This window comes from Erinaceus europaeus, chromosome 3 (assembly GCF_950295315.1).
Source record: "Erinaceus europaeus chromosome 3, mEriEur2.1, whole genome shotgun sequence".
NCBI classification, from domain to species: domain Eukaryota; kingdom Metazoa; phylum Chordata; class Mammalia; order Eulipotyphla; family Erinaceidae; genus Erinaceus; species Erinaceus europaeus.
In genome coordinates this window covers 13,267,944-13,290,021 of record NC_080164.1, presented here as the reverse complement: position 1 = coordinate 13,290,021, position 22,078 = coordinate 13,267,944, and the positions used below count along the sequence as shown (strand labels likewise).

At 45.2% G+C, this 22,078-nt stretch overlaps 1 long non-coding RNA gene across 1 annotated transcript in view; it reads left to right on the top strand.

Moving 5' to 3' along the window:
- Window positions 1-8,336, top strand: part of LOC132537634 (uncharacterized) — a 35,218-nt gene extending 26,882 nt beyond the window's left edge. Inside the window, exon 2 of the long non-coding RNA XR_009549096.1 lies at window positions 8,046-8,336. This is a non-coding gene — a long non-coding RNA (uncharacterized LOC132537634). The remainder of the gene's footprint in view (window positions 1-8,045) is intronic.
- Window positions 8,337-22,078: the final 13,742 nt, after the last annotated feature.

The window sequence follows — 22,078 nt, the reverse complement described above, 5'->3', positions numbered from 1 at the left end:
CTCCAAGGCTTGTGCTTCTGAGAAATTGGAGGATCCAAACAACAGATGAGTGGCTAAGAAAGCTGGGGTACATACACACAATGGACTAGTACTCAGCTACTAAAAATGATGACACCATCTCCCTCGCCTCTCTGTGAATGATCTCAAAGGGACCATGTTAAGTGAGATAAATGGAAATGAAAAGGACCAATGTTAGAAGACCTCACTTACAGATAGTACTTAGGGAACACGGAAAGGAAGAACACAGGGTGAACCATGAGTGAGGTATGGTGCATGGCACCAGTGCAAAGGACTCTGGGGGGAAGATGGGTGTCTTGTAAATAAAATAAAGAGACTTGGCTTTGTGCATAGAGGACTAAGCTGTGGCGGCTGGGAGAGGTTTTAAGCAGTCAAAGATTTACTAAATGGTACAGTAGTATTAGATGTTATATTTTAGGTACTGAAAAATAAACAATTATCAGCAGGGCTAAAAATAAGTTAATCTCATAAGTCCATAAATTAGCTACCAAAAGTGCAACCCCATCATTATGGCTGTGGAGGAGTCTAGAGTTTACTGGCTAACGGAGTTATATGTGTTCAGTTCCTCTGGTCAGGAGCAGCTTGGAGGGACCTGGGCAGCCTCAGCCAGGGGCCGTGTGAGCAGGAGAAGAAGCAGAGGAAAAAAAGAGCCGGACTTCCAGCTGCCTGTGTTCCACCAATCCACCTACAATCCCTTGTGCGTTTGTGCAGATCTGTGCATATGCTATTGCCGACCTGACGTCAGCCATGTGCTGTGTCCAGCTGCCTATGGTCAGCAGCTATACTGAGCCCAACATGGCTGGGAGGAGGTAAAGGGGCTCTGGTACCCTGGTGGAGAGACAGGACCTAAGTGGGAGGTGAGAGTGCTCCGCAGACACCTGTAGGGAGATGCGTGACTATACCCATATGTCAACAATGGTTCTGTGAACCATTAAACCCCCACCCTCTAAAATGATTTTGAAGGAAAAAAAAATAAGTAAGAGCATCTGAGGCAGCAATGACTAGGGAAGTGCCACTGTGTACAGAATGAAACATGCTGGCTTGTTGGCTTGTGCTGTGAGCACAGAGGACTGCAAAAGAACACTTGGTCAGTGAACTGTTTTGTGTTTCCCAAAGCAGAAAGCTTGGAGACTTCACAGAGAATCTGTACATGTAGATAAAGGCAAGTCTCAGTGAGTGCAGGTGTCGGGGAGAAGAGGCATTCTGGATGTGGCAGGGTGCAGGGGTGGGAATGGAGGCATTTGGGCAGCTTAAGGTGGGTTCACTGAGTGTGCCAGGTCTTTGGGGTACAGTGGAGTGGGGCTTCTCTCTCTAGCAGCTGGGTCATGCAAGCATGTGCATCCTCAGGTGCTCCTGTATCCTTGCTTGGAGTTCCTCCTGCTCTTCTCCCCTGCCCCATATGTGGCACTTAGAACATTGCCACTTGGGAGTCGGGTGGTAGTGCAGCGGGTTAGGCACACCTGGTGCAAAGCGCAAGGACCAGCATAAGGATCCAGTTCGAGCCCCCAGCTCCCCACCTGCAGGGGAGTTGCTTCACAGGCGGTGAAGCAGGTCTGCAGGTGTCTATCTTTCTCTCTCCCTCTGTGTCTTCCCCTCCTCTCTCCATTTCTCTCTGTCCTATCCAACAACAACAACATCAAGAACAATAATAACTACAACAACAATAAAAAAACAAGGGCAACAAAAAGGAAACTAAATATTAAAAAAAAAAAAGAACATTGCCACTCATTGGACCTCTACTCCACACACAGCCCCTGCCAAGTCCTGGGAAGCACAGAGTCAGGCTTTGTTAGTGAACATCTGTAAGTCAGTTGCTCATTCATCTTCTACTTAGGGCCTGTGGCTGCTGAAGTGATTTCTGAATAGGAAAATACATCTCTCTCTCTCTCTCTCTCTCTCTCTCTCTCTCTCTCTCTGTTGCTATTTAGAGGACTAGGGGTGGGCAGTAGAGTTGCTTTGCTTGAAAAAGTAAGTTGCTCCAGGTAAGATTTAATTTTACCAAAGAAAAATCCCAAAATGACTTTTCACTTTAAGTTAATTTTTTTGTCCTTGAAGACAAAGCCCACACAATGCAGGTGAAAGAGGCCTTGAAGCCTTTGTTCTCTGGGCTGAGTCTGAGAACTGAGTGCCTCAGACAGGAGGTGGGGGGTGCTGCTCACAGGCAGAGGTACAGAATCCCCACTCCCTCTCTTTTAACATGAATCCAGGCTCTTCCAAAGCACTGGGTCCACCTCTAGTGACCAAGTGCCCACCTGAAGACTGGCTGTAGAGGCGGTCAGGGGTAGACTGCAAGTCTTTCATGCACATGGCCCTGGTTCTATCCTTGGCACCAAGGACAGAGACAGGTGGGGCTCCATGGATGGTGAATCATTGCCTTAGTGGCTTTCCCTCATGAAAACATAACAGAAAAACTGAGGGGGCCAGGCGGTGATGCACCTGGTTAAGGGCACAGAGTATAGTGTACAGGTTCAAGCTCCTGGTCCCCCAGTGCAGAGGGAAACTTCACAAGTGATAAAGCAGGCACCTCTCTGTCTCTTTCACTTTCTACCTCCACCTCCCCTCTCAATTTGTCTCTTGTCATTATCCAATAATAAATAAACAGAATGTAAACTTTTTTTTTTACTCCAGGGTTATTGCTGCGTCTCAGTGCCTGCACTGCTTCTGGTGGCCATTTTTTTTGATAGGATAGAAATTGAGAGAAGAGGGGAGATAGAGAGGGAGAGAGAAAGACACCTACAGACCTGCTGCTTCAGCACTTGTGAAGTGACCCCCCCCAGCAGGTGGGAAATTGGGGGCTCCAACTCAAATCCTTGTGCAGGTCTTTACGCCTCTCACTAACCCGCCACCACCTGGAAAATTTTTTTAAAAAAAGAAAGAAAATTGAGCAGAGGTTGAGAGGTTATGGGTTCACTCCTCCAACTACTTAAAGCAAAGAATGTTAGAAGTTTATAAGTTGGTAATTTATGTCATTTCTTTCTTACTAAATCTTGAAGATCTGGTTTGTGACTTACACACACAGCACATCTCATTGCAGACTTGCCTCATGTCAAGCGCCTGATGCCACACTGGGTAGAGCTCCCCTCAGTCTTGCTCTGAGCTCAGCTGCTCTAACCTGCCGTGGAATTCAAAGTAACATCAGAGGTGGGCCATGCCATTCTTGGCATGCGGGCACATTGTGATGAAAGACTGGGCAAAAAACACAGGGCACTGTGGCGGGTGCATCGGTGATGACACCAGGACTTCTGCACAAAAAGATGTACCCAAAGGCTCCTCTCCTCTTGAGAAGTGGAGCAGGTTCCTCTTAGAGTCTGAGAACACTGAGACAACATGGCAGGTGTCTTCTGTAAGGCTGCCAAAGCACTGAGTATGGGACACACACACACACACACACACACACACACACACACACACATACGGCACCAGGTCTCATTAAGAGACGATGGATAAAGCATGATGAGATGAGATCAAGGTCATAAGAGAGGGAAGAATGGAAGTGCTTCATGTTCTACTAGCTCCTGTCTCATTGCTCCCCTGGCACCCTGTGACTATGTTCTTAAGCTCTTTGCTTGCAGATGAGTTTGTGAAGGTAGTTGGACTACAGCACGATGATAAGAAGTCAAACCAAACCAAAACAACCTAAAGCTGGCAAGAAAGCTCACGTGGAGCGTGTGCCTGTTCCGTCCTGGGCATGACTCAGGTTTGAGCCTGCCTCTGCCTCAGGGGGAAAAGCTTAGATGCTATGAGAGCTTTTCCTGGAAAGTACTGTGTCTTTGACTCTTTTTATATCTGGGGAAAATGTCATTTTGCAGCAGTGAATGCCTTGCAACAACAAACAGGCAGACACCTCTAGTGGACTGGAGATTGCTCACTCAGAGGAGCACATATTTCATTACGCAGAAGGGCCCAGGTTGGAGTCCCAGAGCCGCATGGGAGAGCCATGCGAAAGGTACAAACAGAGAAGCGGTACTGTGGTGTCTTTCCTTTATTTCTCTCTCAACCTGTGTCCTGCTCTCTGTATCTTAGTCTTATAATGAAAAGAGAAAAAAAAAAGAAAGGGAGAAAGGGGAAGGGAGGGAGAGAGGGAGGAAGTGAGGAAAGAAGGAAGGAAAGGAAAGAGGAAGGAAGGAAGGAAGTGTTGTAAATTAACTTAAAAAGAGGTTTGGGGGGAGTCGGGCTGTAGCGCAGTGGGCTAAGCGCAGGTGGCGCAAAGCACAAGGACCGGCATAAGGATCCCGGTTCGAACCCCGGCTCCCCACCTGCAGGGGAGTCGCTTCACAGGTGGTGAAGTAGGTCTGCAGGTGTCTATCTTTCTCTCCCCCTCTCTGTCTTCCCCTCCTCTCTCCATTTCTCTCTGTCCTATCCAACAACGACAACAACAATAATAACTACAACAATAAAACAACAAGGGCAACAAAAGGGAATAAATAAATAAAATAAATATATATATAAAAAAAGAAGTTAAAAAAGAGGTTTGGGGGTAGGGGCTGCTGCTTATAGAGGATAGAAGGATTCACTACAGGGAGCTGGGAACTGGTTTAATCAATATAGGGTTTATTAGGGTGAAACAGGTAAAAGGCAAAATAAGCACTTATCATCAAGGGTTAAGCTTACTCTAGTTCTATAAAGTCTGAATATGGTTATCAAAGTTTAGTCCCATAAGATAAACAATTATCAGCTCTGGTGAAGGTTGCTCATGGCTGTAGAGGGTCTAAAAGTTTACCAGCTAGCAGAGTCACACGTGTTCAGTTACCAGGAGAAGTAGACATGGCAGATGGATGCCTGGAGCACCTCCGCTGAGAGACATCTGACCAGGAGAAGAAGCCGCAGCCAAAGAAAGCGAGAGTTCTGGCTGCTGTCCTTTTAAGTCTCTTCAGCCTACCCACAATGCTTTGCACACCAGCACAGACTGGATTCACCTGCGGTCCACCATGCGCCTGTGCAGACCACTGCACTCTGTCAGCCTTCTGTCACCAAGCCTGATGTCATCACTGTGTGGGGGTATACAGCGTCACGACAAGGAAGGAAGGAAGGAAGGAAGGAAGGAAGGAAGGAAGGAAGGAAGGAAGGAAAGAAGGAAGGAAGGAAGGAAGGAAAGGAGGGAAGGAGGGAAGGAGGAAGAAAGAAAAGAGTCTTTTGGGAGCAGTGGAATCAGGCAGTTATGAAAAACCCTTACATCCAGGGGAAAAAAATATCCAGAAAATGAAGCAAAGGAGAATTGGGAGCAGAAAGGGTGATTAATTAGAACCCAGTGAGGTTGGTTTGAAAACCGTTCTTCCTTGGATGCCCAGCACATCTGTGATGTGTGAGAGATGGGCTAAGTTTGTGTAGGTCCCAGCAGCAGAGGAGCACAGGAATGGTGGATGTCACGGTACAGCTAAACAGAAACAGAGCAGTTCCTGGGGGGAGGAGGGGTCGCTTCCCTGAGGATTCTGGACTCCTCCTCCACAGGAAGCTTCATCAGGTGGGTACCAAGCAGCCTAGGCAGCACCTCAAGGGGACCCCTCCATCCTCTAATGCTCCCTCCAGCTGTCCCATGAGAGCGGTTCTGTGGAAGCATTGTGGTGGCCTCCAGATACTCCCCTCTTTAGTGAACTGACACACTGGGCCCATTTAAGGGATCTGGAGCAGTGCCTCTCCCTGCTATTTCTGAACTCACCTGTGTTTCCTTCCCTCCTGGGTGCTTTCCCCAGCATCCTCTGCAGCCAGGTGTGACCCTGGCATTGGATATGAGCAGAATTGAGGTGTTATTATTAATTATTAATTTGGAGTTGAAGCAATAGGAAGTGAATATTCGTTCCTTTTTTCCATTTGCTTGGTGAATGGGGAAACAGTAAAGGCCCAGTGGAGGATGGAGCCATAGGGAGAGAGAAGACTGGGCTCCTGAGGGCTTTGGGGAGAGCCAACCAGCTAGAAACTTTCACTGAAGCATGCATGAGAAGCCAGGCCATGGAGAATCTGAGATTTGCCTTTTAAGACTTAGCTAATGCAATTCCCCTTGAGAAATTCACTCTAAAGCCCATTCCTCTAACCTAGGGCACCACATTCAAAGTTATACTCCCTGGCAGCTGCCAGGTATACACATATTCTCTGCGGCAGGGATGTGGGTAGGTGTAGAGCCTTATGTTCTCACAGTCACCCAAGGTATGAATAAGATTAACACACACTTGTCAAAACTGTGTCACCTTACAAGAACTCCTGCCTGAACAGAAAGCTCTTGAACCTCCTTTTGGAGATAAGCCAGGATCTATCTGGATGTAGGGCCATAACTCTCTTCAGAAAAACCACTTTAGGTCTGGAATATGAAAAAACTGGGAGTCAAGGTCACAGCGCTTCATGGAAAGTCATCTGCTGTAACTGCTTTAATCTGAACAAGATTTAGACAGCTGGCGCTCCTCTGACTCTCTCACTGGAGCAGCCCTTGAAGCGAAACAGAACAAAACAAAACAAAACTTGAACCGTGGCCTTGGCCGAGTCCCCGCTCACCCTGGGCTTCAGTTTGAAGGCATGACTGATGATAAATGGAGGTGATGGGCCAGAACTCCACTGCCACCATGGAGGTGTGCAATACCAAGCAACTCTCCTCTGTGGAGTGTCTGACCAACCCTGCCTGCTGTTCTTAGAAGGTGTAATGTAAGCCAGAGCACTAGCCAAAGAAGAAGAGACTTCCCAGGTGCCACGCCCACCACACAGCGTGAGATGACCCTAATACCTATGGCCCAGACCCAGACAGAGTGGTCCCTGTGACACACACACCCCCCCAACACACACACCCAGGAAGGGGTGTGGATACACCCACAGCTCTAGTTTAGTGATCACTGGTGGCTGAATGTGCATGTTGGCATCACTTAAGTGGTCAGGGCAGCTCCAGGTCTCCATCTTGACTGGTGTGCAGGGCCACTTGGCCCCTGACTGGGGACTGGCATGGAGTCATCTGCAGACTTTGGTGACCTGTACAAAAGTGAGCTCATCCGTTCTCCAGATGCAGCGCTGAATGAACCAAGTGAGGAAGCAGATGTGGGCTCCAAGCTGGGGGTGTGCTCCATGCAGTGTGGCCTGGGCACTCTGTGTCCACCCAATCACAAAGGAACACACCCACCTTCACCGAGATTCATGGGATCTCTGCTCACTGTGTCACTGGGGGAGCTAACGTCATACCAGCTAGAGGGTAAGAGGTTCACAAGGAGCAGCCCTACAACTGATTGCCTTGCTTTGCCTTGATGTCTGTAGCCATCTTGGATTTGAGCTCCTTGGTTTTCCCTCTGCAGGGAGGCTGTAGGCTGGGGGAGAATGGAGCAGACGTGTTCCCTCTGTACAGGACAGTGGCTGAGATAACCAGTGTCTGGGGGACATGCCATCTGTCAGTCACAGCGCCTTTGACTAAGGGTGGGCTTTGCCACTTCACACTCTGCTGTCTGTCCTCAGCAGGTAACATCTTGAAGGAAGCAGGTGTGACCTTGGAGAAAGTTCTAGTAAACCCCTGGGACTGTGCCGCTCAAACAAGAAACATACTTATGAATCACCTGGGAATCTGCAAACACACAGTTCAGAGTCAGCAGTTGTGGGCAGGGCCTGAGATTTTGCATTTGTGACTGACTCCTGGAATGGTGCTCTCATGGTTGTTTCTGGGCCCACGCACTGAGGAGGAGGCCCTGGGCCTCATGCCATATGTGTAGTGGCCTTTGCTTCCATGCAGCTCTGCATTGGAGATGGAGCCTGCTGCGGAGGCCGGAGGGCTATGCCGTGGAGAAGGGCCTGGCATAGTGTGAGTGAGGAAAGAGAGTCCCAGAGTCTATCCACTGCTGGTGGGCTTCCTCCCCAGCCCCTGGCTCTGTGCTCTGAAACTGCTTTTCTACCTTTGGAAGGACCCTCTGGCACTGGCCTTCAAGCTGGGTATTTAGAACAATCAGATCAGTCAGCAAACTAGCTAACTGGGGTACAGGGTGGTCCAGATCCTGGGAGCTCTGCGCCCTGCCTTGCACCTCAGCTCAGATCTCAGCATGACCTTGTGTGTGTTTTCTGTTTTATAGGAAGAAATGTGTGTTGGCGGCAGGCCCATGCTTCCTTCCAGCACATCCTTTTTACCAAAAGAGCCATCCCGGGAGCTGCCAAGAGTGTTTACAAGAAAGTCGTCTGACAATGCCTTGGTGTTGGCAATGCAGCCTGACTGCAGACAGGGCCTGGCCTGCCCCACCCTGCCACAAGCCTGCCATCATCCTCACCAAACCTGGCACATGATGTGCATGTCTTTATTTCCCTCACGAAAATGTTAAAAAAAAAACCAAAAAACATAAAGCTGGTTTCTTTCTAGTCTCTCTCTATATATATTTTTATAAAAATTTTTCCAGCTGGGAAAATTCCTGTCAGAGGAGGCAGTGTCCTTTCCAGATTCAATATTATGCAAACTGCATATCGGCGAGTGGAGTAAACAGATATGTGCGTGAAGCTTTCAAGGCACCGCAAGGTGGGGCTGCCCTGTGCAGACATGCAGACCTGTCAGCCTGCAGGGAACCTTCCTTTAGAAGCTGGGGCCAGACTGGAGTGTGAGAGACAGCTGGAGCCACAGGGCCCAAGGGTGGCCACAGGTCAGCATGGAGCTGTCATTGGTAGTGAAGTTCAAGACTCAGCTCAGAATGTCTCCTTCAGCCTCACTCTTGACAGTGGTTCTCCCCAGTTCCAGGCAGGGATGCAGAACTTTTGCTATTCCATTCTGTCTTCATTCTGGCCAGCATGGATGAAAGCACTCATCGGAGCTGAGTCTTTCTGGTGAAGAGAGCTTGGCCGAGTCCTTTTCCCAGCATGGGTCTTAGTGTCAAGATGTGTGGTGCTTGAGTGGGTGTGGGAGCTCAGAGGCAGACGTCAACTCTGCTGTGTGCTTCTGTACTGTGCCCACTCCATGTGTGTTCACAAGGCAATAACCCCTTGAGATTAAGTGCCTTTTAAAGAAAAATTTTCTTTTTTATTGGATAGAGACAGAGAATTTAAGAGGGGAGGGAGAGCCAGAGAAGGAGAGAGACAGAGAAACATCTGCAGCCCTGCTTTACCACTCATGAAGCTTTCCCCCTGCAGGTGGGAACCAGGGGCTTGAAACTGTGTCCTTGTGCAGAGTGTGTGTGTTGTGTGTGTGTGTGTGTGTGTGCAGTGTGTGTATATGTGTGTGTGTCTGTGTGTGTGAGTGTCTGTGTGTGTGTGTCTGTGTGTGTGTGTGTCTGTGTGTGTGTGTCTGTGTGTGTGTCTGTGTGTGTGTGTGAGTGTCTGTGTGTGTGTGTGTCTGTGTGTGTGTGAGTGTCTGTGTGTGTGTGAGTGTCTGTGTGTGTGTGTCTGTGTGTGTGTGTCTGTGTGTGTGTGTGAGTGTCTGTGTGTGTGTGTGTCTGTGTGTGTGTGTCTGTGTGTGTGTGTGTGAGTGTCTGTGTGTGTGTGTGTCTGTGTGTGTGTGTCTGTGTGTGTGTCTGTGTGTGTGAGTGTCTGTGTGTGTGTGTGTCTGTGTGTGTCTGTGTGAGTGTCTGTGTGTGTGTGTGTGTGTGTCTGTCTGTGTGTGTGTGTGAGTGTCTGTGTGTGTGTGTGTCTGTGTGTGTGTGTGTGTGCTTAACCAGGCGCACCACCACCTGGCCCCGAGATTAAGTGCCTTTCTATAGACGAGGGAGTAGACTTAAGTGAGCTAGAGTTGTTTCTAAAGACCTGGGGGTCTCTTCTAAAAAATGACCTAAATTATTTTTATTTAATTTATTTCATTGTACGTTTTTGCAAACTGGCAAAGTGTCCCCTGAACACCACTTTATTCGGAAATTTACCAGAGCAAAAGGACAAAGAAAGAGAGCAAAGAAACAAGGCACATCCAATAGGTACATCTTCAGAATCCAAGTGAAATTGTATCTACCTTCCCTCCCCCTTGGCATAACACCTGACCTAGCTGACTTCTGTGTACTTTCTGTGGTATTGGTTCCCCTGTCTGTGACAGAGTGGGGAGGTAAAGGGAAGGGCAATGGATCTCCCCATCAGCCTCTTGGGGGAGCTGTACTTCCCTCCCTGCTTGTTTCTCTGCACATGCATTACCAGGTCCTCTGCAGGGGTCCCTTCTCACCACAAACCATCTCATGGAATCTGGCTTTGCAGAAGCAGCTGTCAAACACATGGGGTTCCGTTCCTACTAGATACACTTGAAGTCTTAGGATCACCTAGAAGAGATTTACAATTCTTTTTTTATCATACCAAAGTTTATTGATTACATCAAACAAACAAACAAAAATCTCTATCATGAAAAAGGCAAGTTGCCTTCATAAAAGATGGCATTCGGGGGTCGGGCGGTGGCACAGTGGGTTAAGTACACGTGGCGCAAAGCGCAGGGACCGGTGTAAGGATCCCGGTGAGAGCCCCCGGCTCCCCACCTGCAGGGGAGTCGCTTCACGGGCAGTGAAGCAGGTATGCAGGTGTCTATCTTTCTCTCTCCCTCTCTCTCTGTCTTCCCCTCCTCTCTCCATTTCTCTCTGTCCTATCCAACAACAAAGCAACGTCAACAATGGCAATAATAACCACAACGAGGCTGCAACAACAAGGGCAACAAAAGGGGGGAAAAATGGCCTCCAGGAGCGGTGGATTCATGGTGCAGGCACTGAGCCCAGCAATAACCCTGGAGGCAAAAAAAAAAAAAAAAAAAAAGATGGCATTCACATTCATTATGGAAAGCAACAGCATAGATGTGAAAATGATATTTGTGATTCTGCTAGCTTGGGTCTTTGATAAATAGGGCAAGCCTGTCCTGTGTCAGAGGGGGGAAGGCGAGCTCTGCGGTGTCAAGAGGAAAGGGCCCTGGAAAGAGGAAAGGTTGAGTGTCCCCACCGTGTCACTGGATGCCATATTGCCAAGCAGATGGCAGTGTTGTGGGCAAGCTTCTGGCGGGGAAAAGGTTGAGACAAAACTGCACAAACTCTCTGTATGGACAGCTTTGGAGTCCCTGCCAGCTCTGACAGGGAGGCCCTGGGATTGGGAGTTAGCCCACAGGCAGGTCAGCCGAGGCCCATGTCTCATAAACTTGGCGGCCTTTCCTAGAGACACTGTCCATGTGTACATTTTTGACTACTGAATGAAGGAAGCTTTCAGATTACTTTCTGCGATCTCACAGAAACCTCTCTTTTTCATAGGAAAGCAGGGAAAGCAATTCACCATAATATTCTTTGACCAGTCATTGTCTCCTTTCAAAGCTCAGCTCACCATGTCTGTCAGCTCCCTGAAGATTATCCCAGGTAATACGTTTTTTGGGCTATGGTCAGGTGGCTTATGAGCTTTCTTCCCCCTCACCTTGAACACCTCTAACATGTATGCTAGGGATTCTCACAGTGGAGTTAAGCCCAGTGGGTTTTATTTAGCAAGGAAAAGGAATAAGTAAGTGGCTAATGGGGACAGCAACCAAAATGCATTTTTTTCTCATCTCACTGCCCAGGTCTTTGTTCTTGAGGATCTTTTCTCTGACTTGCCATTGGTAGAACACATGATGGATGGTCCTGTACCTTGTATGCTTGCCCTGTGGGGACAGTTCCTGCCATGTTTCCATGTCTTCCCCACCTGTGTACCATGTATGTAGCTGACATGGTTCCCTCTGTTCCTTCTGACTTATTCACACTTTGTGTAATATGTAAGCCTTAGTGTGCATTGGGTTTGACTTGCTTCTAACCAATTTGGCAATATGACAGGAAGTGGTGGCATGATGGGAGTTATTCCTAAGGGTGTGTTATAAGAAACTATAATCTGCTGGTAGGTTTACTCCAAATATTCCTCTTGGTGTCTTGGTGAAGAAAGTGATGACATATGGAAAGCTAATATGAGTCCCTGGGGATGGAGTGTAATATTCTCACCAGTTGCCAGCAAAGAACTAGTCACATTAGAATTTTCAGCCCTAAGCCACAGGAAAATAAATTCTGACAATAAACCAAGTGAGCTTGAAAACCAGTCTCTTCCCCAGTCAAACTTCCTGATGAGAACACAACCCACTTAAAACTGTATCTGCAGTTGTGTGAGACCTTCAGAAGAATATCCAGCTCAGTTAAGCCCATGCCCTTGACCTCTAGAAGCTATGAGATAATGAAAGTATATGATTAAAGCCACTTAGTTTGTGATATTTTTTTTTTTTTACTTTCTGCCTCCAGGGTTATCGTGGGGGCTTAGTGCTGGCACTACAAGTCCATTGCTCCTGGCGGCCTTTTTTTTTTTTTTTTCACTTTATTGGATAGGACAGAGAGAAATTGAGAGAGGAGGGGGTGACAAAGAGGGAGAGAAAATGATAGACATATGCAGACCTGCTTTGCTGCATGTGAAGCATCCTCCCTGCAGGTGGGGTGCTGGGGGCTGGAACCCAGATCCTTCAGTTTCATACTATGTGCGCTTAACCAGGTACACCGCTGCCACTACCCTTCCCGATGATCGCTTGCTTTGCAACAGCTGAAAATGGACATACAATGTTCAGAAGTTCATAGCCACCTCTGTTGTGAGAGAGGTCAGTTTGGCTACTCTGGATTCCTCTTGTATGTCCTCTGAAATATGTCATCTGTGTGCCCTTTAACATGGGGAACCAGGTGATTTGCTAGGGAGAAAGAAGAAGGGCCCTTGGGTTTAGGTCTGTGTTTACTACTACCCGAGTCTCGAAGCGGGCTGTCTTTCCCAAATCCCAGATCTGAAGGTCTTCACTTGGAACTTAAATCTGTAAGTAAATATGTTTCCAACTCAGCTCCTCACCTTCCCATTTTGCTGCTCTTTGTACTGGGAAATATCACACCTGCCCTTTCCTGTGAGCCTAGAGCCTCCTGCCTTCCACACATCCCACAGTCAGTAAGTCCCCTAGGCCCCTGCATGAGAAAATGGTTCTCTGCCTTGCCTTTATGGAATGTGAGGGACTCAGGGAAATCATATACCAGTTCCCTCCCTCCAATGACATCGTAGTTAACATCCAAATACAGTGCAAAAGTTTAGTCAGTATGAAATGTCCTCATATGTAAGTAGGAATTATCTTGACAACTACTAGACCACAGTGTTCCATAGCCTCTGCAGGATTTATCAAAATCAAGGGTGGTAAACTTGAATTTTCAGAAGCCCAGCATGAGAAGGAGTTATATCTTTACACATAAAAAAAAGAAAACATAAAACAGGGGATTGGGCAGTGGCGCAGCAGGTTAAGCCCATGTGGAGCAAAGCACAAGGACCTGCTTAAGGATCCCAGTTCGAGCTCCCAGCTCCCCACCTGCAGGGGAGTCGCTTCACAGGCAGTGAAGCAGGTCTGCAGGTGTCTGTCTTTCTCTCCCTCTCTCTGGTTTCCCCTCCTCTCTCCATTTCTCTCTGTCCTATCCAACAACAAATGACATCGACAACAACAATAATAACCACAACAAGGCTACCAAAACAAGGACAACAAAAGGGGGAAAAGATGGCCTCCAGGAGCAGTGAATTCATGGTGCAGGCACTGAGGCCCAGAAATAACCCTGGAAGATATATATATATATATATATATATATATATATATATATATATTCTTTATTAAAACAACAAGGGCAACAAAAATGGAAAATAAATCAAAATAAAGTCTTTAAGAAGAAAAAAAACAGAAGAGTTGGGGTAGAATTTGAAATGTAGAATAGCACTGACATTCTCTGTAAGAATGGCAAAGAAGAAATACAAAGGCATATATTGAGAAGGCTCAATCTTACTGAAAATCTGTGATTAACTAACACAACTGTGGTTCAACAAATTGCCTGCTTAGAACAAAAATTTTAAAATGAAAACTATTGAAATTCCAGTAAGATTTTTCAAAAGATAATCTCTGGGAAGGGTCCTGCAAGAATCTGAGATGTAGCATCTCCTCAGAAGTTTAATTCACCTTTATTCATAGCTGGAGATAGATGTTCCCAGTGCCCAGAACACATGCTGGCTTTGTGCATTTTTCCCTTGAAACTGGAAAGCCTGGTACAATGTTCACTTATGCAGTCATTTCCCTTTCTGATGATTCTCTCTCTGCTTATAAGGGACAGTCATCTCTGCCCATAAATAAGCTTATACACTTTCCCAAATGATTATATGTACATATTACAAATTATATAGTGACTATATACATAGTATATACAGTACAATAAACAAAGTAGTTCCATTAAGAATTTTTTTCAAAAAAGAAAGAAAAACAGAGGGGAAGAAACACAGACTGTGTTTATCTCTAAGGGATTGCAGGATGACTGCTCACCTCACCTAGGTGAAGGGGAAGAACTATTTCTACATAAAAAAGAGAGAGAGAGGGCTGGGCAGTAGCGCAGCAGGTTAAACTCACATGGTGCAAAGAGTAAGAATCTCGGTTCGAGCCCCCGGCTCCCCACCTGCAGGGGAGTCACTTCACAGGCCGTGAAGCAGGTTTGCAGGTGTCTGTCTTTCTCTCCCCATCTCTGTCTTCCCCTCCTCTCTCCATTTCTCTGTCTTGTCCAACAACAATGGCAGCAATGACAACATTAAAAATAATAATAACCAGGGTAACAAAAATGGGAAAAAATGACCTCCAGGAACAGTGGATTCATAGTGTGAAAAAAGGAGGGGGTTAACAAGAGAGGTAGCCCATCAGACACACATTCCAGCTTTGAGCCCTGGACCCAGATGGGAGTGTCCTGGCACTTGGGGAAACTCTGACATCATAGCATTTCCTCCTCTGATTTTCTGTCTCTCTTTATGGATGAAAACATGGGCAGAGGAGTGGAGAAATGATGTGTTGTGAAACCCTAGTCTACAAAATAATAATAACAATAATAATAATAATAATAATAATAATAATAATGGTGATGATGATGATGAGAGGAAGAGGAAGAAGAAGGAGGAGGAGGAGAAGGAAGAGGAGGTGAAGGATCTGCTATTGGTCTGATAGGTATAATGACTAGTGCAGTGGGAAAGGAAAGATCCATTTACAGAACACCACTGGTTCTTCCCTCAACTATAGACAAAGAGGAAGCAGCTAAAACTGTTAGCACTATTTACTGTTGTCTTGCATTGTATATACAATTTATTCTTAATTACTTTGTGTATTTTGTAGATATTTTTGGATTTATTTATTTTTTTTTGCATTCTGTTCTCTAACTAGCTGATGCTGTCACAGAAGTAGTCATTAATTTCTAGATAATTATTTTTTAGAATATTTAATAGCTTCTCATCTAAACAGAAATCTAATCCTCAAACAGTGATAATCACACCTTCTTATTTCTTGTGCTTGAAGGTTTGTTCTTTTCATTTACCTTATTACGCTGTCTACAGGAATTCTGTCAAACAGAAATACAATTCCAGTGGCAGAAATAATTTTAATCACTGAAATCTTTAGTAAAGGAAACACATGAAGTTAACTCAATAATAAACTCTTCCTTAACTCAATATATACCAAATATTATTTTGACATAAATCACTGCTATTGGTTCTTTATTTTGAATTCTTTGAAATTTTAAATATGGGGGCCATGCAGTGGCACACTTAATTAAGCATGCCTGTTACTATGTGCAAGGTCCTGGGTTCAGTTCCAGTCCCTGTCCCCTCACCTGTGTGTGTATGTTGGGGAAGGGGGGAGTTTCAGGAATGGTGAGGCAAGTCTGCAGGTGTCTCTCTGTCTCTCTCCCTTTCTACTTCCCCCTCCCTTCTCAATTTCCTCTTGTCCCTGCAAATAAAGATATGAAAAATAAAAATGTGGTCACCAGGAATGATGGATTTGTCCTGCTGGCACTGAGCCCCAAAGATAACCCTGGTGGCAATTAAAAAAAAAAAGACTTGTTTTTCATATCCTGCTGTGTATTTCACACTGGCCACATCTCAATTTGGATGAGCCACAGTTCAGTGACTCAGGGCTGTCATTTTGGACGGCATAAGTCTAGAGCTTCTAGACTGTTGTAATAATGACCCGGGCTGTGGTGACCTTGTGTCACTGTTTTCTGAAAGTGGGCACACTACATTTTACAACCAGCAATTATTGATGTCTGACTTTAGATCTGTTTTGATTTTTGCTTGTTTTCTGTCAAAATAGCTCACCTTCTATTCCTAGTTTATGAACAACCTTTGATTTGGTGATTATGGGTATGAATTCGTTTAAATGCATACTTGGACTCATCATTTTGTCTTTCCATGGCTAAACTAGTTTTTCTTCTTTTACTTGGTGAGATGATGTTTCTGGTTTTCTTCTAATTAACGCTGAATTCCTGGAATAACCTTAACTCTGGCCAGTCTCAGACCTGATCTGTGTTCATGGCAAAGCAGGCCCACTACCCAGGTGAGCTGTCTTGCAGACCTAACCTCAGCCTAGCTACAGAGCACTCCTCTTTCCACTTTGCATGGTTCTGTTTGATTTTGTTCCATTTTCCCAGGTCAACTTCTATTTGACAAAGTCAGATATACCCCTGGAAAATAACATGCCCCACACTAGACAGGAATAAGCAGGCTTTGAAATCTATTCTGGGAAGGATGACTATTCCTCATGAGGCCAAGACATTGAGTGTATAGGGCAGGATATTAAGTCAGTGTGCGTGATATGATGATGCCCAGCCCCCTATGCTAGACTCAGTGACTTTGGGAAGGTTCAAGCACCTTAAAGGGAATGGTCAAGTGTGTGGAGCTCAGCCACTGAATGTGGAGAATCACCTCACACAAGCTTATTACCTGGGAAGAGCTGCAGCCTCTTCCTACCCTGTGATCTGAGACCTTCGCCAAGATAGGCTTGTGCAGTGTTTGCCTCAAGTATGCCAAGGCTTGGGACAGTGACCCTGAGGTGTGGACCCCTAGTGCTGGAGTATGGGCCATTGATAAGCTTGATCCTTTTTTTCTGGCTCACCTGTTTGCAACAGGCACTGTGTCACAATATAGTTAGTCCTGTGGTGCACCAGTCAGATTAGCTAGTTTGTTAGTCACTTGGTAATCAGCTGTGGCTATTTGCATGGAGTAAGAGACCTGGGAATTCTTGGAATTTTAATAAAAATGGCACCTAGTGAGAAAATAAAGATAAATTTATGAGAGCAGGATGAGTATCAGTGATATATAGACCTGACCATTAAAGCATCTCAGTAAGCTAGGATTGTCACAGAAAATCACCACAGTATGAGTGGATTAAAGTAGAACTTTGTTGCTTCATACTCTTCACAGCTTAGGAGTCCGAGATCAAGGTATTGGCTGAGTTGACTTCTTCCGTGGCCTCTCTCCTGGTTTGGAGCTAACCACCACAGTATCCTCAAGTGAACTTTTATTCCGTGCCTGTCAGTGTCCCAATTTCCTCTTCATAAAAGACACCAGTCATGGTGGGGATATAAAGAGCCCTTAAACAAATAAAAATGGAATTACCTTGTGATCCAGCAATGCCACTTGGGCATTTTTTCAAAGGACATGAAACAATAATTTTTAAGGGACATATACAGCCCTATGTTCATAGCTGCATCATGAACCATCACCAAAGAGTGGAAGTAGACTAAATGCCCACTTGTGGATGACTGGCTAAAGAACTTATGGGACATATGTTCAACGAATACTACTCTGAAGTCAAAAAGATGTTATTATGTCCTTTGGGACAAAGTGGATGGAACTGAAAGTGATTGTGCTTAATAAGTAGAGAGAGGAAAGACAATTAAAGAATGGCATCACTCATGTGGAATCTGGAAAACTGATACACATGAACTTCGGAAAAAAAAAACAAGAAACAAAAACAAGCAAACAAACTGTTTCTAAGACTTTATGAGAACTCTGGTGGTTCTCACTGGGAGGTGGGGCAGGAAGGGAATATAGAACTTTTTAGTGGGCGTGATGCAGAAATATACTCTGTGTATTTACAATCCAATAGCCCACTGTTAATAACAAATAAAAATGGAAAAAAAGCACAAGTCATATTTGAGTAGGGCCCACCTCAGTGACCTCATCTGAACTCATGTATGTCTCTAAATCCTCCATGTTGAAAATGAGCCATACCATCAGGTACAGATGCTGAGCACTTCCACATGGAACTCTGGGGAGACTGTCTTAGACGTAGTGATGGCTGCATTTTTTTTTTAATCACTGAGTTGAGAAAGTGAAAATCATCCTCTACCCAAACTTTGTGCTTCCCTAGTTAAAAGCAATCAGACTACAAATTTTCCTTTTTGAGCGAACTGTCTTTTGCCAAATTTTGATGAGAGTTAACAAGCTTCTTAATGCAGTTGAGATAGTTCTCATCTTCTCTCAGTGCTCTCTAATAGTTTGTCCAGATCCACAGAGCCTCTTCTTCAACCTTTGGACCATCTATATCTCATAATTCAGAAAGGTAATGAAGAGCATAACTCTGTATATCACACATCTCACCAAGTGGGATCCAGGGCCTGCAGCGCATAAGAAAATGTTACTATTTCACACCATGACTTGAAGCAGTAATTGGAATACAGACCACATAGCTATAGATATTGATACAGATTTATGATGGATGGATGGGTGGGTGGAAGGATGACTGGCTGGCTGGCTGGATGAACTGAGAGACAGATGAGAAGTTGATCGATACACAGATATCAATTCAAGTCAAGTTTTACTGCTAAATGAGTTTCAGTCAGGCTTTGCCTTCAAATGTTTTATATGCAAACTGTGTTTGCAGAGCATTAGGGTCTTAGAGATTGTAAATAAGGGATCATGGGCCTGGGGACAACTCTAAGTTTCTTCTCTCTGAGAATATGAATGTTTCCTGTGTACAACTTCTTTAATATACATATATTATTAGTATATGTGTATTAAATAATTCACCTAACACTTATGCAAATACATATTTTATATACTACGTATATATGTTCTGTCACCATTCTTTCAGGCTTATCTGTGATTATAGAATTACTTTAATTATGTAATTCATAAATCGATTTTTATCATTTATAGTTATCAGATACTATTTCACTTATGGTGATTTTTAACTTTATCAGCAGGGTTGAAGTAGTGTCCATATCATGTAAGAAAAAAGTGGATTTCTTAGTTGTGGTTAAAGTTATGTTCCTGTTCCTAACCTTTATGGTTCTTAATTACATTCATTACCTACTTTTCTGTTTCTTTAAGACTTAAAGTTAAGAGTTTCATTTAATCTCTGTAAATCTCCTTCTTAACAGAATTAATTTATGATGTTATCTCTTATACTTGCTTCTAAGATATGTGCTCATGGGGCCAGGAGGTGGCTCACCTGGTCAGTGTAATATTCCCATGTGCAAGGACCCAGGTTCTAGCCTCTGGCTACCTTACGGGAGCATGAGTACAGGGGAAGCTTCAGCAGTGGTGGAACAGTGCTGTGTTATCTCTCCTTTTGTCTTTCTTTCTCTTTCTAACTCTCTATCTAAAAGGAAAAATGAAGATGACCTCAGGGAGCACTGGGCTCATGCAGGCACTGAGCCTCAGTGATAACCATGCTGACAAAATAAAATCAGTGTTCCTATTACTGTGTCCTTTTTATCATCTGTTGGCGATTCTTCATTTCCTATTTCATTCTTTCTTGAAGTAATTAAGTTTGGTCTCAGAATTTGCTTGCTGACTCAGTGTCATTTTGTGAGTTTATAAACTGCAAATTTAATTAACTGTAAGGCCAGTGGCTCCACCCTTTCCTGACCCCCATCTCCTCTTCAGAACTTCAAAACTGCCTTCTTCAAAACCTGCTATTGATTTCCTTTTCCTTTCCTGTTTGTTCAGCCTCATCCTTTGATTGTAAACCTCTCCATTGACTTTTTTTTCTTCCTTACAAAAGTCTCAGTATCTCCCATTAAAAACCCCCGAGAAGCAATGACCTGTCCTTGAACCCGCCCTCTCTCCCATCACAGCTGAAGTGCCAAGATCCCCACGGTGGGCACCATGCCTGATGGAGCTCTACTGGTACGTGGGATCCTTGCGGAAAGACCAGGTCCAGTAAGAGAGGGTGGCTGTGGGTGTCCGAAGAAAGATGTCAGTGTGGATGCAGAAGTTGAGATGGAGAAAGGACGTGACTGAGATCAGGCCCCTGGATCCCAGCTTCCTTCCCAGGACTCGGACTTGGTGAAATGCGCTGGATGAGAGGCCACCGCTCACCACAGCCGGGAGAGTGCCCCCCACCCCCCTCGAAAGGATCTGCTCTGTGCACCTGTGTGTTTCTCCCATGAGGGCCACTGGGAACACCCTGTGGGAAGCATTACGCCCCCCCCCCCCCCGACTGTGTTGATAATCCGTTAACTCTGACTTCACTGAACCACATAGAGAGCGATGACATTCACATCCTGTTTTCTGACCCCGTTTGTAACAATGATGTAGGTTTGCTGTTGAGTGTAGAAGGTTTCAGTCCTTCCCATCAGAATGGGTTAGGGCCAGAGGGCAGCAAGAGAGGACTGAAAGCAGCCCTGGATTCTGGGAGACTTCAGCTCCAACCTTGGGTGCTGCCTGGGGGTGTGGAGTAGGAGGTTTCTCCTTTATTTCATCTTAACTCCCACCTTTGGTTATACCGCTTGTTCTGTCTGTTCATCTAAGGATGACTCCGTGTCAGCTTTCCCCAGAGTTTAACCCCTGTGCTTTTCACTGAGAGGCAGACCCTGTGGGTGTTTCCTGCTGCCTTGCCCCACATTTCCTTCCTACCCGCTTATCACTGTCATTGTCTCCAAGATTCACAAAATTCTTCCTAGTTAGTCCCCGTTTTGTTTATCTGACTTATGAGGATAGTTTTTCTGTACTGGAGCCAGGTGGTGGAATGTTTCAATCCATAAGGACTGAGTTCAAACCCCTGGTCCCCACCTGAAGGGGGAAAGCTTTGTAAGCATGTCTCTCTCTCCCTCTCTCTCTCTGTCTGTCTCTCTATCTCTCTCTCCTCTTCCCCTCTTGATTTCTGGCTGTCTCTATCCAATATATAAATAAAGGTAGTAGTTTTTCTATATTCACTCTGCTTGGAGCTCTCCAGCTCTTTTCTTTTCTTTCTTTCTTTTTTTTTCCCCCTGAGAGGGATTTTTTTAGTATGCAGTTGACCCTTCCTTGAACAACTCCCCACACAGTAAGAAACATGCTTCTAGTTTCTGACTCTCCCTTCCTTTTAATAATAGTCTCCTTTAGACCAGAATCTCTCTTTTTTTAAAACATTCTATTTTAATTGGAGATATACAGAGAGCAAAAGAGACCACGACATTGTGCAGTTCTGCCTCATGGTGGTGCTGGGGCTTATATCTGGGCCCGCAGAGCCTCAGGCATGATAACTTTTTGCATCACCATTGTGATATCTCCCAGGCCAATCAGAATTTTTACTGATAACATGACTGACATATACATTGTTCGTGATATGTGTCCTAGGCTGTATTATAATAAACTAGGCTAGAGAAAAGAAAATATTGTGGAGGGGGGCAGGTGATGGTGCACCTGGTTAAATGCACATAAAATTAAGTGTTAATGAAGTTACTGACCCATACAAAGTTCCTAGTTCGAGACCCCATTCCCCACCTGCAGGAAGGATGCTGCACAGTCGGTGAGGCAGGTCTATAGGTGTCTCTCTTTCTCTCTCCCTCTCTCTTTTTAAAAAATGATCTTATATTATTATTAATAATGTAATTATATATTATTAATAATATATATAGATATATAGATATATAGAGAGAATATATAGAGAGGATATATAGAGAGAACTTGAGAGGATAGAGAAGAGAGACAGAGAGACACCTGCAGCCCTGCTTCACCATTCATGAAACTTTTTCCCTGCAGGTGGGGGCCAGGGGCTTGAACCCAGGTCCTCATGTGTTGGATAGTATGCCAGCTCCCCCTGGCTTCTGCTTAACCAAGCACCGATATGCCTGTATGGGATTGGTTTGATCCCACTCAAAGCCGTGGTCTATTTACATAAATCACTTTAACATTTACATAAAGCACCACCCTCCCTCCAGGGCATTAGTGGTTCAGTGGTAGAATTCTCGCCTGCTCCGCCCCCTCTCCTTGTCACACCCTGATTTTCACCAGTTACTTTTCTCTCCACCCTCTCTATGTCACATCCTGTTCACACCCTACTTGGAAAGTATATATAAGGACAGCATTGTTCGTTTTAGTTAGTTTTAGTTTAGTTTAGCTCGGCTTAGATTGTGCTGTATTC